The sequence below is a fragment of the Cricetulus griseus genome, chromosome 9, assembly GCF_003668045.3.
Source record: "Cricetulus griseus strain 17A/GY chromosome 9, alternate assembly CriGri-PICRH-1.0, whole genome shotgun sequence".
Taxonomy (NCBI): domain Eukaryota; kingdom Metazoa; phylum Chordata; class Mammalia; order Rodentia; family Cricetidae; genus Cricetulus; species Cricetulus griseus.
Window position 1 is genome coordinate 3,655,669 of NC_048602.1, and position 16,675 is coordinate 3,672,343.

The 16,675-nt window shown below is 50.2% G+C and overlaps 1 long non-coding RNA gene across 1 annotated transcript; it reads right to left on the reverse strand.

Annotated features, from left to right (window-relative positions):
- Positions 1-862: 862 nt before the first annotated feature.
- LOC118239315 lies at positions 863-14,489 on the reverse strand. Its single transcript, XR_004771187.1, has 3 exons — positions 14,396-14,489; positions 14,149-14,293; positions 863-1,027 (listed from the first exon to the last, which is right to left on the reverse strand). It is a non-coding gene; the product is annotated as an uncharacterized LOC118239315 (long non-coding RNA).
- Positions 14,490-16,675: the final 2,186 nt, after the last annotated feature.

Below are 16,675 nucleotides of genomic sequence, written 5' to 3' on the forward strand. Positions count from 1 at the left end.
TAGAGCCCCTGCCCAGAATCCCCCCAGTGAGGGGGCTGGGGGGCGTGGCTCAGTGATTGATTGGTAGAGCCCCTGCCCAGAATCCCCCCAGTGAGGGGGCTGGGGGGCGGGGCTCAGTGATTGATTGGTAGAGCCCCTGCCCAGAATCCCCCCAGTGAGGGGGCTGGGGGGCGGGGCTCAGTGATTGATTGGTAGAGCCCCTGCCCAGAATCCCCCCAGTGAGGGGGCTGGGGGGCGTGGCTCAGTGATTGATTGGTAGAGCCCCTGCCCAGAATCCCCCCAGTGAGGGGGCTGGGGGGCGGGGCTCAGTGATTGATTGGTGGAGCCCCTGCCCAGAATCCCCCCAGTGAGGGGGCTGGGGGGCGGGGCTCAGTGATTGATTGGTGGAGCCCCTGGCCAGAATCCCCCCAGTGAGGGGCTGGGGGGCGTGGCTCAGTGATTGATTGGTGGAGCCCCTGCCCAGAATCCCTCAGTGAGAGACTGAGGTGCTACTTAGCAGTTGAGTGCTTGCCTAGTCTGCACAAGGCTGTAGGTTCCATTCCCAGAACAGAGAGAAAGGGGTAGGGAGTGGGGAGGGGGGAAGAGGGAGGGCTGACTCTGGCCAGGTTCTTCTTGGATTGTCCTTTTACCACCACGCTGTGCTTAGCCTTCCCTCAGAGTCCTTTCCTGAAAAAGAGGGGTGCGCCTCCCTCACAAGTGCCATAGACAAGCATCCACTTTGGTAGGCAGAAACCTGAGTGTGAGCGTGAACTCAGCCACCCAGCACCTGGAGAGAAGGCAGATGGAGCAGAAAACTGTGTTGTAATAATATTAAGAGAGGAGGATGAAGAGAGTTTCAAAAATATTTACTCCAGGAGACAGACTTTGTCATCGCCGTTTTGAGACACCATCTCACTAGGTGGTTAAGGCTGGCCTGGAACTCATCATCCTCCTGCCTCAGACTGCTGTGTGCTGACACTGCTGGTGTGTTTCACCACCCGGGCAAGATGCAGGGTTTTCTTTGTTGTGTTGTAGGTAGTAATTGACTCTGAAAACCAAAAGATGAAGCGAAGATGAAAACAAGCTGTGACCAAAATGAATCAGAAGAAAAATAGCAGAATTCTGTTGTTTCCTTTTATTTTTATTGTTTCAAACTCACGGCCTTCAATGCACCAGACCAGTGCTCTACCACTGAGCCACACCCCCAGCCCCTCACTGGGGGATTCTAGGCAGGGGCTCTACCACTGAGCCACACCCCCAGCCCCTCACTGGGGGATTCTAGGCAGGGGCTCTACCACTGAGCCACACCCCCAGCCCCTCACTGGGGGATTCTAGGCAGGGGCTCTACCACTGAGCCACACCCCCAGCCCCTCACTGGGGGATTCTAGGCAGGGGCTCTACCACTGAGCCACGCCCCCAGCCCCTCACTGGGGGATTCTAGGCAGGGGCTCTACCACTGAGCCACGCCCCCAGCCCCTCACTGGGGGATTCTAGGCAGGGGCTCTACCACTGAGCCACACCCCAGCCCCTCACTGGGGGATTCTAGGCAGGGGCTCTACCACTGAGCCACGCCCCCAGCCCCTCACTGGGGGATTCTAGGCAGGGGCTCCACCACTGAGCCACGCCCCCAGCCCCTCACTGGGGGATTCTAGGCAGGGGCTCTACCACTGAGCCACGCCCCCAGCCCCTCACTGGGGGATTCTAGGCAGGGGCTCTACCACTGAGCCACGCCCCCAGCCCCTCACTGGGGGATTCTAGGCAGGGGCTCTACCACTGAGCCACGCCCCCAGCCCCTCACTGGGGGATTCTAGGCAGGGGCTCTACCACTGAGCCACGCCCCCAGCCCCTCACTGGGGGATTCTAGGCAGGGGCTCCACCACTGAGCCACGCCCCCAGCCCCTCACTGGGGGATTCTAGGCAGGGGCTGTAACATTGAGACACACCTCCCTCCACCCTACCCATCCTGGGGAATTCTAGGCAAGTGCTGCACATCTGAGTTATACTTGATCCCAAACAGCATAATTTAAAGGGTACCACTGATTTTGAGTATACAGAGAAGCCCTGTGGACACCGAAATTTCAGAATCTCCAAAACGATGAGAAACGTGAAAAGTAAAGAGAAGACAAGGAAAAAACACTGGAAACCCAAGCAAGTTAGAGAGTTTTCATAAAAAATAACGTAACAGAAAGGTAAACATCAAAAATAAAGCGAAGTGGCCAGGAGGTGGTGGCGGTTCACACCTTTAATCCCAGCACTGGGGAGGTAGAGGCAGGCGGATCTCTGTGAGTTTGAGGCCAGCCTGGTTTACAGAGTGAGTGCCAGGACAGGCTCCAAAGTTAAACAGAGAAACCATCTCTTGAAAAGCCAAAATAAATAAATAAATTAGAGAAGAAAACCTCACTGAATTGAAGATAGATCGGCATCTGTAGGCTGCCACAGCGCAAACATTTCTAGGGTTTGACTGTGTCCCAGATTCATGTGTTAGAAACTTAACCCCAAATATCAAGCTAAAGTTGTTTAGAAGAGGAGCCATTGGGGAGATAATTAGAAGAGGTCACGAGGGTGGGGCTCACATCATGGTATTAGTGGCTTTGTAAAAGTGGACAAGGGGCAGGAAGGATGGCTCAGTTGGTAATGTGTTTGCTGCACAAGAGTGAGCACCTGGGGCTGGAGAGATGGCTCAGAGGTTAAGAGCGCCGACTGCTCTCCCAGAGGTCCTGAGTTCAATTCCCAGCACCCACATGGTGGCCACAACCACCTTGAATGAGATCTGGTGCCCTCTTCTGGTGTGCAGATATACATGGAAACAGAATGTTGTATACATAATAAATAAATAAATAAAATCTTAAAAAAGAAAATAATGAGGACCTGAGTTCGAATCCCCAGCATCCGTGTAAAAGGTCCGGGGTGGTGGTATGAACCTGCAGTTGGGGGTGGGTGGATGCAAAGGATATCTCAAGCTGGCTGGCTAGCCAGTCCTGCTGAATTGGCAAGCTCCTGCTTCGGGGATAGACTCTGTCAAGAGGAAGACACCTGACCTTGATCTCTCTCCTCCACATATAAGCCCATACATGTGCTCATGCTTATACACACGCACGCACACACACACACACACACACACACACAGGAGATCAGAGCTACCTTGAGACCTCTATCTTACCATGTGATAGCCAATGCAATGTTAAGATACAGACTCTGACTAGGACAAGCACGTGCCAACACAGGGGTCTTGGACCGTCTGCAGCTCCAGAACCATAAGCCAAACTGGCTTCTATTCTTTGTAAATTACCAAGACTTCAGGGCACTGTGGGTTATGCTTGTAATCCCAGCACTAGGAAGCTGGGGTGGGAGGAGAGCAAATTTGTGGCCAGTGTGGCCTGCATAAAGATCCTGAAAGACACTGTCCGTGGGAGGAAGAGGAGGAGGAAACAACCACCAGGTCTCGGCTAAGACAACCCACGAATATTGAGAGTTGGCCGATGAAAAAGTCAAACCTCTCAGTCTAACGACAAAGAGTAGCTGCGAAGGTGTTAATGCAGTCTGGCTTTGGGTTCCTTCCTGCATCTCTGTGGGCCTGTTTGTCTTGGCATGGCCTCTCCTTTCCCTTTCAGCAACCTCCTCTCTTTCTTGATCTCTGCTCACTGCAGAAATTCGTTCCAGGCCTGTCATTAGGAAATCCAAGTCTATTTATTTGCCGCAGGTAGTGTGTCAGACAGGGGGTCGCTCTGCTGCAGGTGAGATGGGACAGAAAAGAGAGGCCTCTCCTGCAAATCCAGATTAAGGACGGGACAGGTCTCCAATAGCAGAAGCCACACTGCTTTGGGGGCACATTTCAGACCAAATGGATGCCACACTCCCCTGAGCCAGATGGTACATTGAGAGCTCATTCAGGCTAAAACAGATGCCACATAGTGGGGGTGAACTCCCTGACACAGGAAGGAAATAGCCCACTAGCCAGTCTCTCCTGCAGAAATGTAATTAGAATCTCCAGTGCCGTTTCCCAAGGGTCATCGCAGCTGAAGGGCCTAAATGTCGTCAGGGTACGAATGTGTTGCATTTATTATCCTCACCATGGAGACGTCCAAGAAAGCTGACCTTTTCTGCCTCAATAAAAGCGGATTTTGCTGTAGGTCCTTTGACAGCAGCTGAGATCATAAGCTGAGCAGAAGCACAATATTAAAACACTACAGGACAGAAGGAGATGCCTTCCCTGGGTCTGTGAGAGTGATTGGCACCCATTTGCAATGAGATGGAGGAGGGACTCAGACACTCCTAGACTCAGAAGGCTCAGGCTCCCCTATGCCCCACCCCGCCCCGCCCCCTACATCCATGGGACATGACAGTCACACACTTGGTTCAAGATCTTTTCTTGGAGAAAAGAACCCAGAAGCAGACTGCTGCAGAATTCTGTGTTGAGAACCAGCGTTTCCTCCTGTAATACGCCTTGGAGCCCAAGTACCCCCAACTTGATACAGCTTCCCATAGATAACCCTCTTGCAATGACTTGGCCACGATGGTGGAAAAAAATGCACCCTTCTGACTGCCAGAGTCAGTGTACACAAGGACAAAATGTCAGTCCGAGGTAACAGCTGCCACACACGAGACTGTCAAAAAAAAAAAAAAAAACAAATAACAAAAAGCAAAACAAAACAAAAAACGAAAAACTGCTGTTCCTGCTAAAGACAAGTGGCTAGATCTCAGATAGCCCCTCTGCCCAACCTAGTCACTGTGAAAGCGAAGCCATTTAGGAAGGTATGAACTAACAGGACAGGACCAGCTGAGTTGGTTACAGCAATGGGAGACTCCCGTGGATTTTGGAAGGAGGACGAAGAGCGGGAAGTGCAGTCTGACTGAGGAGCTCGGAGAAGGTGACACTTGAGGTGACTCAGAGGCCAACCAGAGGCATGAATATATTGATCTCAGATTCCGAGGCAGTGATGGAGGCCTAGGTAGGTTCTGCAAGCTGGGACAGGGAGGATCACAGACAGAGAAAGGGAGTGACGTCACAAAAGGTGACAGACAGGAAAAATGAGTGATGTCATAGATAATGGCAATGGCGGCAGCCACAGGAGTCTCTCTCCACCCAAACATCTGTTGAGCTGGCAACAGCTGTCCGAGGCAATTGTGTAGGACTCTGCCATGTAGTCGAACCCTTGCAGGATTCAGGTGTGATATGCGACCCAGACACTGATTATATTGGTTATATTTCTCATGCCGTGAATAACAACTGTTGGTGGAGATGTCAGTAAATCAAAGCCTTGTGTGTATCCCTAGTAGGGATACAAAGTAGGACAATAGTGTGAACCCCAGGAGGAAACCGGCCTGGAGCATCCTCAAAAAGCTAACCCAGGGTTAGGTTGGTGCAAGAGACTCCACTTTCAGTCTAGACACACGGGGGAGGGCCTAGGCCCTGCCCCAAAGGATGTGACAGACTTTGATGATCCCCATGGAAGGCCTCGCCCTTTCTATGGACCAGAAGAGGGATGGGATGGGGGGCTTGGCGGGGGGCACGGGAGGATGGGAGGGAGATGGAACGGGGACTGATTTATAAAATAAGATTGTTTCCAATTTAAATTTTAAAAATATGAATTTAAAAAAAAGAGATTCCGTTTTGCATTCATGCGTCTTTCATAACTGTGTTTTGAAGCAGCTGTGTTTGGAATACTTATGACTGGCTTCAAAGTGTCCTAGGTGACACTGTAAAACTGTGTTTCCTTAGTGACGCCACCAACCCTGCTAATGCATACTCCTTTAAAATAGTTATTGTTACACTATTATTATTTAGATATGTAGTTACACCATTATTTATATAAATAACTGTAACAAATATTTATAATGTGACAATTGTAATAAATAATTGTATAAATATTATTATTAGTGGGGGGTGGGATGCATGTGGAGGTCAGAGGACAATTTTGTGCAATCACTTCTGTCTTCTGCCTTTACTGGGGTTCTGAGGAGTGACTTGAAATGGTCAGGTTTGCGTGGTCAGGCAGTAAGCACCCTTACCTGATGAGCCATCTCATGGCAACCTCCACCGCCTTCTGAATAGAATCACTATGTAACTTAGGCTGGCCTTGAACCTATAATCGATTACTCCAGCTTGGGCCTCTCCAGACCTGAGGTCACAGGCACCCATCACCATCACCATCTTTATTTTTATTTTTAACTATTTGGGTTTTTTTTTCCTTCAAGTTAAAATAAAATCAGAAAATTTTCTCTTTCTCAAAAGAAAGTTGAGAGGCTATAGAGATGCTTCAGGGTTAATAGCACTGGCTGCTCTTACAGAGGACCCGAGTTCGATTCCCAGCAACCACACAGCAGCTCACAACCATCTGTAACTCCCGTCCCATGGGTTCGGATACCTCTCCCGGCATTCACAGGCACTGCACACACGTGGTACACAGACATACATGCAGGATAAACATTTAAACACATAAAATGAAAAAAGGCTTTTAAGTTGAACACAGAGTTACCATATATTGACCAACAATTCTGTCCTTGGGTATATATCTAAAATATCTAAGGCCAGCCATTGGTGGCACAGGCCTTTAATCCCAGCACTCGGGAGGCAGAGGCAGGCGGATCTCTGTGAGTTCGAGGCCAGCCTGGTCTACAGAGTTCCAGGACAGCCAGGTGTCAGGTCTAACAGAAAGTGAGGACAAATGGCTGAGTGTGGTGTCTGTTAGCACACTAAAGCCCATGGGGCCTCCAGGCTCCCTCTGCTTCGCACAAACCCCTTATAGAGTCCGTGCTGGTGTCCCCATTCTTTTCACTCTTCTTACCCCTCCCCTACCCTAAACTTCTCCAGGTCTTGGGCGTCCCCCCCCACCCCCAGCTTCTCATTCCTACATAACCCCGTCAGGCATGCTCTAGGCTCCTCTCTCACTCTCCTCTGCCCCCGCCCCGCCCTGCCCCGCCCCTCTCATGACCTGGTTCTATCTACTGCCATGTTTAGTCTACTGCTTTCTCTACCTGCTCTGGACTCTTCCAGATGCCTCTGGCTGTACATTCCCTCACAACAAAAACCTTCTCCTCAACCATACTGTGGAACTGTCATGTCCTCACTTTATACGTCTGATGCCTGGACACCCTCTTTAAATACCAGGGCTACACAGAGAAATCTTATCTGGAAAAATAAAACAAGGAAGAAAGAAAGAAAGAAAGAAAGAAAGAGAGAGAGAGAGAGAGAGAGAGAGAGAGAGAGAGAGAAAGAAAGGAAGGAAGGAAGAAAAAAAGAAAGGTGAAATTTATGTTTCATGCATTTAACCAAAATTTAAAAAACTAAAGTTGCAGCTAGAGTGCTAAGGAAGCTGTCACCCCTGGCGTCACAGCCAGGAAACAGGGACTGGAGATTCATTTTGTTGAGGAATTGAACCAAGGGATTGAGCTAACTTCCAGGTATCAGACAGTGCAGAGGCCTGTGGACAGTGAGGAGGGCGAGACTTCCACCGGCCAGAGACGGGATGCCCTGCATCCCACAGCCTCATAACCACCCACAAAAATCCACATGCCATGCCAGCGTGTATATCCACACACTATTCTGGCTAGAGCATCTCAGCATGAAACAAACTACAGTCAGGTGAGCGGAGGGAACCTCAACAGAGAAGATGCCTCCATGAGATCAGGCTGTTGGCAAACCTGTGGGGTATTTTCCTAATTAGTGACTGATAGGGGAGGGCCCAGCCTATGGCGGTTGTGCCACCCTGGGCTGGTGGTCCTGGGTGCTATAAGAAAGCAGTTTGAGCAAGGCCAGCAAGCAGCTCTCCTCTGTGGCCTCTGCGTCAGCTCCTGCCTCCAGGTTTCCACACTCTCTGAGTTCCTGCCCTCATGCTTTTGGTGATGAACTCTATACGGAGCTGTGAGTGAAATAAACTTTTTCCTCCCCAAGTTGCTTTTAGTCATGGTGTTTTATCACGGTAGTAGCAACCCTAACAAGACACCATATATACACACACTGAACGCACACGTATACTGCACTATACTCATAAACAAACACAGCAACCCATATCCATACTATATGTGAACAAACACAATACATACGATCCATACATGCCACACCCATATGTCACATCAATGCATATACACACATATATACATACATATATACATACATATACAAGCCTTTTCCCGGCATGTACGTACATATCATATTCACATATACATACCAGACATGTCCACACACAATACATCCATACAAACACATCACACTCATACCCATACACACACATACACACGCACATCAAACCCACAACACATACCATACTTGTACACCCCACATGTACACACATACAACACATCCGCACACACATCCATCCATCCACACCCACTACTCTCAAACACACACACAACAGCCATACACGCATGTCTATCTCTACACGTGTGCTTAGAACACCCAAACACATGCCATGTCCACACACATACATCACACCATTCACACACATGAATATACACCACACTCAAAGACATACACAGTACTGAAAACACTCACTACACTATACATGCACCATACACACACTGCACACAATATATACATATATGTCCACATCAACCCTGTATGCACTCATGATGCACCACACTAATGTACTATACACACCACACACACCCTCAAGGAGCTCACACACACACACACACACACACACACCACAAAACAGATACACACACACACAACACAGATACACACACACACACAGATACACACACACACACAGAGATACACACACACACACAACACAGATACACACACACAACACAGATACACATACACAACACAGATACACACACACACACCACAGATACACACACATAACACAGATACACACACACAACACAGCTACACACACATAACACAGATACACACACACATACACACACACAAAACACAGATACACACACACACAACACAGACACAGACACAGACACAGACACACACACACACACACACACACACACACACACACACACACACACACGCACGCTCTGGGCTAGAATCTTAGCTGGTTCTTCTGGTATAAAAGGAAAGCCAAGGAACTAGTTTCTGGTTCAGACCCCCAGGGGACCAGAAAGATAAAAACTTTGGGAGTCTCTGTCCAGCACCAACAGGAGTCCAAAAGAGAGTTGTCTGGAAGGAAGACTGTGGCCTACAGAGGCAGGACTATGATGGGTCTTTCGCTTTTAGAGCTATGTGTATGCACAGCTTTGATAACAATATTAAAAGTCAAGCACTATCAAACCTCACAGCTACGCCCCAGGTGGCCCACACAATCTAGACACTATTTCACATGCATCCGGAAGTCTAATAACTCACCTGAGAGTCCTGCAGATCTGAGCCCGGCAGAGGGGGATGAATTATCCTCTCATGGCCCTTCTGGCCAGGCCCCTGGCTTCGCTGTCTCACACCTCTGTGATTTACCTTGCCCAGCCTCTCCAAATCAACTAGGAAAGGAGAGAGCTATTGCCCTCTGCAGGGAGCTGTTGTTTGCTGGGCACCCCCTCCTCCGCATCTGACCGAGGCTCCCACCTGATGCCTGGGTCCACTGATTCCTTCTCCCGGGTGGTGGGAGATGCCCCTGGAGTACACAGCTCACACATGGATGGCTTACATACATCCCAAGGGTCAGCAAGGAAGAATCTTGTTGGACGAGTGGTGCACTCTGTAGCCCCAGCACGAAGAAGGCTGAGGCATGCAGAGTTCGAAGCCAGACTGGACTATCCAGTGAGTTCCAGGCCAGCCAGACCTACACAGGGAGACCCCTTTTTCAAAAACAGAAAACAAGGCACGAAGCGGCAACTCAGATCCATGCATCACTCAGACGGAGATTAACACAGAGACCCACAGCCGGACAATGTGCAGAGAGTGAGAGACTTTGATGTCTTCGTCAAAGCCCCCGGGGATGTATGTGAAGACTGTAGCAGACAGAGGAATGGGCGACTCCAAGGAGAACGACATCCTCCAGACACAACAGGACTGACACCCATCTGAACTCGCAGAGACTGTGGCAGCATGCACAAGGACTGAGCATGTTCAAACCGGATAAAACCGGCACTGAGAAAGGGAAGGTAGACTCAAAGTCCCGCTCCTAGTCAAGAAGATATTTGCAATTGACACCTGCAAGGGGGGGGGTGTCAGATTTGTCTTCAATGGAGTGTTACCACGTGTGTCAACCACACTTCCGGCAGGCCTGTGTCCAGTTCAAACACAACACATGTTTTTTGCGCATGCACTTTTGGTTTGTTTTGGTATTTTCTTTTGTCTTATTGGGGTTTTTGTTTGTTGTTTTGTTTGGTCCTGCTTTTTTTTTCTTTTTTAGAGAAAGAAAAGGACATGGAGTTGGGAGGTGAGGGAGAAACTGGGGGAGGGGAATGAATACGATCAAATATTGTGTGATAAAAAGTCTCCCTCCCACCCCGGGCATTGGTGGCACGTGCCTTTAATGCCAGCACTCGGGAAGCAGAGGCAGGCGGATCTCTGTGAGTTCAAGACCAGCCTGGTCTCCAGAGTGAGTGCCTGGCAGACTCCAAAGCTACACAGAGAAACCCTGTCTCGAAAAAACAAAAAAAAACCCCTCTTTTCCCATGTAACTGCAGCTGGCAGAAACAAAAACAAACAAAAAACCCAGTTGGCTCTGAGAACATTGCATGACAGCCCTTGTGATGGCTGTCTTTTCTCTGCCAGGCTCCGCCTCTCGGAAAAAGTGACGATTAAGTCACAACTTTTCATTCCGCTACTCGTTATTCTCTGCACACCGATGACCACGAGAGCCACAGAGACAGCTCGTGGCAGCCACCAGCCAGCAGTCTGCGCTTTGGTGACCATAAAGCCCTTCCCACAGCTGCCAATGCCTCCCTCTGTCTGCTCAGGTATGCCGGGTACCACACATTTCAGTAGGACGGGCGTGAAACCTTGGTGAGCCACCCTGAGCTTAGCAACCCTGTCTCTCTGGGAAAGATCTCGGCGGGAGCCCAAATGTTTTTAAATGAGAAGCACCGTTCACTCCATCAGGATCTATCTGCAGCCCGAGGTCAGTTCTCGTAGTAGGTACTTAAAGCTGCTGTGACCACAATGTTAGAGGGAAGAAAGATTGGCTCGTGGTTCTGGTCCATCGTGCTGTGGGAGACATGGCAGGGTCCACTGCTCCTGCAGAGCACGTAGCTTAGGTTCCTCAGGTCAGGAATGACCGGAAAGCAGAGCGAGCCTGAACTCGTAGTGAAGGGCTTCCAGCAGTAAGGCCACACCTTCTGCAGGTGCAAGCAATGAAACATGAGCCTGGAGGCACGGGGGGGGGGGAGGCACTTTGGATTCACACTCCAAGCTCCTTTGTCATGCTGGTCCAAGGAGTCTAGTTTAGGGAAACCAATCTTGTCACGGCTGCCTTGTCCTAAGCAAAGAAGGGGAGAGCCACTTCTGTATTTTTCCAGCCTGGTTGGGCAACTGAGGTCAAATCCCACTTTGCTGGGTGCCGCCGTCCACACAGATGTTCTGGGGGAGGTGACACCCTGATATCCAGCAGACTGACACAAAGATGGAGCCTTTGCTCTGGCTGCTCCTGGACATGAGGCTCTCGGGTGGCTTTCCCAGAAAGGAACTAAGATGCTTGCAGCCCCTCACCTTTGGGCTGTGTGTTCAGATAACTCCTATTTGCGCAAGCCACTTGCTGGTGCTCTTGGGCACTGCAAAGAGGAGTCAGTGGCCGGTGCTTGGGAGATGTCCAGCCTCGGCAACAAGGCAGACCCATGCTGGTGACGGGGAAAATATCATGGGTGGAGCAAAAGACCCCAAGCGATCCCAGCACCCCGGCCCGTGTTTCACCCACGGCCCTCCTGTTGTGTCAGTTAATTTTCTCATCTCTGGAAAATACTGACAGAAGCAATGTAGGGGACACTTTCATGGTAATGTTCATAGTAGCAGGAGTGACTTTTGGCCATGGTGGCCACAGGGGTTCCCAACTGTGACAGCTTTACTCACATTTCCACGGCCAACCAAGAAGTAGGAACCTTGGTCCAGGCTGGGTGCCTCCCACCCCATGGTCCTCTGTCTCCCAGCTAGATCCCATATCTCAAAAGACTACACAGTGGGGACTGGAGAGATGGCTCAGTGGTTACAGTGCTTGCTGCTCTTGCAGAGAGGTCCTTGGCTCAGTTCCCAGCACCCACATGGTGACTCACACCTGCCCGGAGTAGCTACAGTTCTAGGAGCTCCAGCGCCCTCTTCTGGTCCCCTCAGGCTCCTGCACTCGCGTGGTGCACTGGAACTCATGCAGGTGCTCACACATACAGATAGATAGATAGATAGATAGATAGATAGATAGATAGATAGACTTTTTGAAAAAAGACGTTCTCTACCTGAGGACCAGATGTCCACATTCATGTAGGGGGACACTGCACCCTCACACCACAGCACTTCTGAACTTTGGAGGGCAACTTAGAAGGGCAAAAACAAAAGCATCCTGCATGGTAAGGACTCCTTCACTAGGCCTGGAGAGACTGTCCGGGCCTTCTGTGTCTAGCCTACTTCCACACACTTTATTATATTGAGCGGCCTCCGAAGGCCTCAGCTCAGGCTTTTCCAGAGCCTGCCCTACCCTGTTGCCTAGGCAGACACAACCTTCTCCACCTGTGCAGGGTTCTCCATAAACCCCTTAAGGTCATGGAACTATTAGGAGGAACCCTAATCCCCGCTCCCAACAGCCGGCTTGACAGGACTTCTTTCTAGAAACCTTGCTACCGGCCATGGGCGGGGAAGGCACTGAGAGTGGATATGCTAAGCACCAATTGCATCTTTACCTTGAATGCCCTGGCGCACAGTAGGTTTGCATCCAGCATTAGGATCCAGGGGCGCATGGCTGGCATCATATTCCCTGATCCTCGCACCATCCAGCAGGACAGAACCCTGGATGCACCCATGCTGGCCAACTGGCCCTCCCCTAAGATGAAAGCAATGAGTTTTCTCCCAAGTCCTTAGCGGAACCCTGCTGTCCTTGGCGGCTGGGCTTGAGCTCCAAGTGTACCATCTGTGGCTTTCTGAGCAGGGTGGAGCAATGGGGGAGTCACACTCTCCTAAGGAAATGTTCTGTGTTTATTGAATTCATTCACCTCCTGCCAGTCAGGAAACCCTCACCTCCTGCCAGTACTTCTGGCTCTCTTTGGCCTCTAAGTCACTGCCAGGTCCGATCGATACCGTGTAAACAGCTTTGTCCTGAGTTGTAGGCTGTCCTTCCTGGTTTGGGACATAATCCATAATTCAGCTCCCACTCCTTGGTTCCACAGGAGCCAGGGGGTTTACTAGGGAGAGGGGTGCATGGTCAGGACCCAAGGTGTGGCATTCTTGGATGGTTCTGGAAAGCAATAAGGACTTGTCTTGCAGGGTGGCAGCTGCCCTGATGGTGATAGATGCAAGGCCTCTCTCCCCGAACCTCAGGTAGCTAAACCTTGCTGATCTCGTGTGTCTCAGCTGCCCTCACGTCCCTGTCTGTCAAGCTTGCTGAAGACAATTTGTTAAGAACCATCAGCTCAGCCCATAATGAGGCTCGGCCTTTCCATTCCAATTCCGGTTGGGGGTGTTACAGGAAAGCCGACTTTCCAGGGATGCTCAGGCATGGCCGTGCTGTATCCTGGCAACCAGATCCAAAGCCAAGTCCTCCTGAGATCCCGGCTCGGGTCCAGCACTGGGTAGGGTTGGGGGGATGGCCACACACAGGTTGCTTTCATTGTTCTGTCTCCTCCTTGACTGGTTCATTCCTAGCAGACTCTGAACTGTCCTTGGTGTATAGAGGTGCTAGCTTTCCCTCTTATCTCCCTGGGGGGTCCCAGGACACTCCTTGGCTATAGCCTTAGCTTCCCATTTGTAACATGTGTGGGATACTGTACCTCCACTTATCTACCATGGACCCTTGCTGTAATAAGGACTTTACCCATCATAAGGCAAGCAAGCACTCTACCACTGAGCTATATCTCCAGCCCCCTCTTTTTCATCCAAGGCTCAATCTTCTTAGGTCAGGCTGACCTTGAACTTGCAATCCTTCTCCCTCAGCCTCCCAAGTATCCAGGATTACAGGCATGTGCCACCAGGCCTGGCTACCTATAAAGTTATTTAAAAGCAATAGCTGTTAAGATGACAGATGGGGCAGGGTTAAGGCAGAATTCCAGACATGAACCTCCGTGGTCCCTCACCATATTCCTGGGCTCCTTTCTCTGCTGTTCTGACACAGGAGCTGGAAGAAGGCTCACATTTCATTCTCAGCCAGGCCCTTCTGCCCCAAGTGGGTCCCTTCTGTAGAAAGACATGTGATCCAGGGCCTTCCTTTGCCATGGAGTTCTGTTGAAGAAACCCATCTTGCTCAATCCCACGGACCGCCCAGCTCCACACTCTATAGCGATGCTCTGGGCAGACCAGCCCCAGGCAGGCGGTGGTCCTTACCTGCAGTCTCACCCTTGGGATTGCTAGGAATCCCCTTGCATGCTTTACCGGGAATGACCTCACCAGACAGGGAAGCTGGGCTTCTCTTACAACCTCTTTGAGAGTGATTCTATTTTCCAAAGATTGCCCGATGTGAGAATACAAAAGGCCCGCCTCTTGTTTCAGTTTGGAGGGACTCCAAAAGGGGAATTCCAGCTCTGGAGATCCCCGAATCCAGTTACCACCCTCCCCCCCCCCCGGGACTGGCTGAAATAAAGCTCATGGTGGGGGATCTCTCTTGGGCCCACTCTTTTCCTAGTCACTTCCTCATGAGGCTCTCACCTGAGAGCCCTCAGTGCAAACCTGCTCAGGTTCAGCCGGGATGAGGGGAGCTAAAGCCTCAGCCGCCTTTGGGCGCTGGGGTGAACTGGCAGGTTGCAGGTGTGAGGGGCTGGCCAGCTCAGGATTTTTCCTGTAACCTCAGAAGTGCTACATTCTCAAGATCACCGCTAAGCCCTTCTTAGTTGTGACCAAGCCCTCCTTAGTTGTGACCTTGGTGAAGACGTCCATCTGCAGTGACCTCTATTGGGTGACTCCTTGTGTTAAGCCTGAAAATTGCAAGGAGAAAAACCAAGCCCACGGACTGTCTGATTAAAGCAAGCTGCAGGGGGGGGGGGGGGAGGGTATTGCACAGGGGCAGGTCAGTCGGGCTGCTTCTCCTAAGTCGGGATTTTAGAGAGCAGCCCCTTTTATAGGAGAGATAGTTTACAGAGGTGAGAAAATTAGCTGTTACACATTTTTGCAAAAATTCAATGGAAAGGGAAGAACAAGGGTAAAGATATACCCTTGTGATTGGGGTTCCAAGTTTAGTGTAGGTTGAAAAACATGTTTTGCAGTTTACATCAGATCTAAGAAAGAACTTAGTCTTAATTACAAATAGAACTTGCAGGGGCTTAACCACACAGGACAAAGGAGAACTTACTCTTTAGCTACAAACAGAAACCTTCACCTGAACAGATAGATACATTGTTCCTATTTAAGGGCTCACACTTCCTCCACCCCCACCCTGTGTTTCGAGATGGCATCTCACTATAGAACCAAGGATGGTGGCCTCAAACTCGAATTCCTCCTTCCTCTGACTCCCAGGTACTGGCATTAGAGAAGTAAGCCACCACCAGTGGCCACGGAGGCTTCTGTTCCCAGAATCCCTCTGGTTCCCTGCTCCTTGCCATGTAGGAGTCTTTGCTCATCTTCAGTTCCTGGGAGGGCCACTCTGGAAAGGAAGTTGCCTTCCTCACTGGACACAGAGTGGCAAAGGCTAGGAGCTCAGGTCCCCCTGGGTGTTTCTTGGTGAAAGCTTGCTTGATGGGTGCAGTGGGACGACTGCCTAGTTCCTTTGTCTCATGGGGACAGTGACAGTTTTGCTTGATCCCACTCCCGCTTGGCGTCTTGCCCTTTCCTGCCCTGCCCTGCCCTGCCCTGCCCTGCCCTGCCCTGCCCTGCCCTGCCCTGCTCTGCACACCCCTCCCCTGGCACATTTCCAGAGCATCTTGCTTCTAGTCACCTGTCTGTGGATGCTCTGTCTGAGGTTCTGCCATACCTAAGACCCTTTTTTTAAGGGGAGAAAAAAACAAGAGTACAGAGAGCCCTGAGACACGCACGCTCACACCTCTGGGTTTGGGGAGCTTTTAATTTGTCAGCCTGGAAGACATTTCTCCCAACCAAGGTTCTGCAGCAGGAGGAGTATGCACCCACAGGTTCCCACGTTTTTTCCGAGATCTCCATTTGTCACCATGAGATCTTTAATCCACTGCTTGAAATTCATTTTGGTACATGATATAAGGGAGAAAACCTTTTTAATGTTTTTTCATAAACAGTTAATTATCACAGCGCCATTTATTTATCTGTGTGGTTTTTAAATTAAAAATAAATTAGTACATGAAATAATCCCCAAGATATTATTAAGCAAAAAGGAAACTAAAAGGGCAGAAGAGTGGGTTTAATGAGCTGCTGTTTTTGTTTGTTTTGTTTCTGTTTGCTTGTTTAGTTGGTTGGTGTTTTGAGTCAGGATCCCACTCTACAACCCAGGTTAGACTGGAACTCAGGATGTAGCCCAGGCTGGCCTTGAACCCATGCTCCTCCTGCCTCAGCCTCCCAAGTGCTGGAATCATAGATGTGAGCCACCATTCCTGGCTCTTCTTTGTTTTCAAGAAATACATACAGAATGGCTGGTGAGGTAGTTCAGTGGGAAAAGGCACCTGCCGCCCAGCCTGGGGACCCGAGTTCCATCCTAGAGATTTC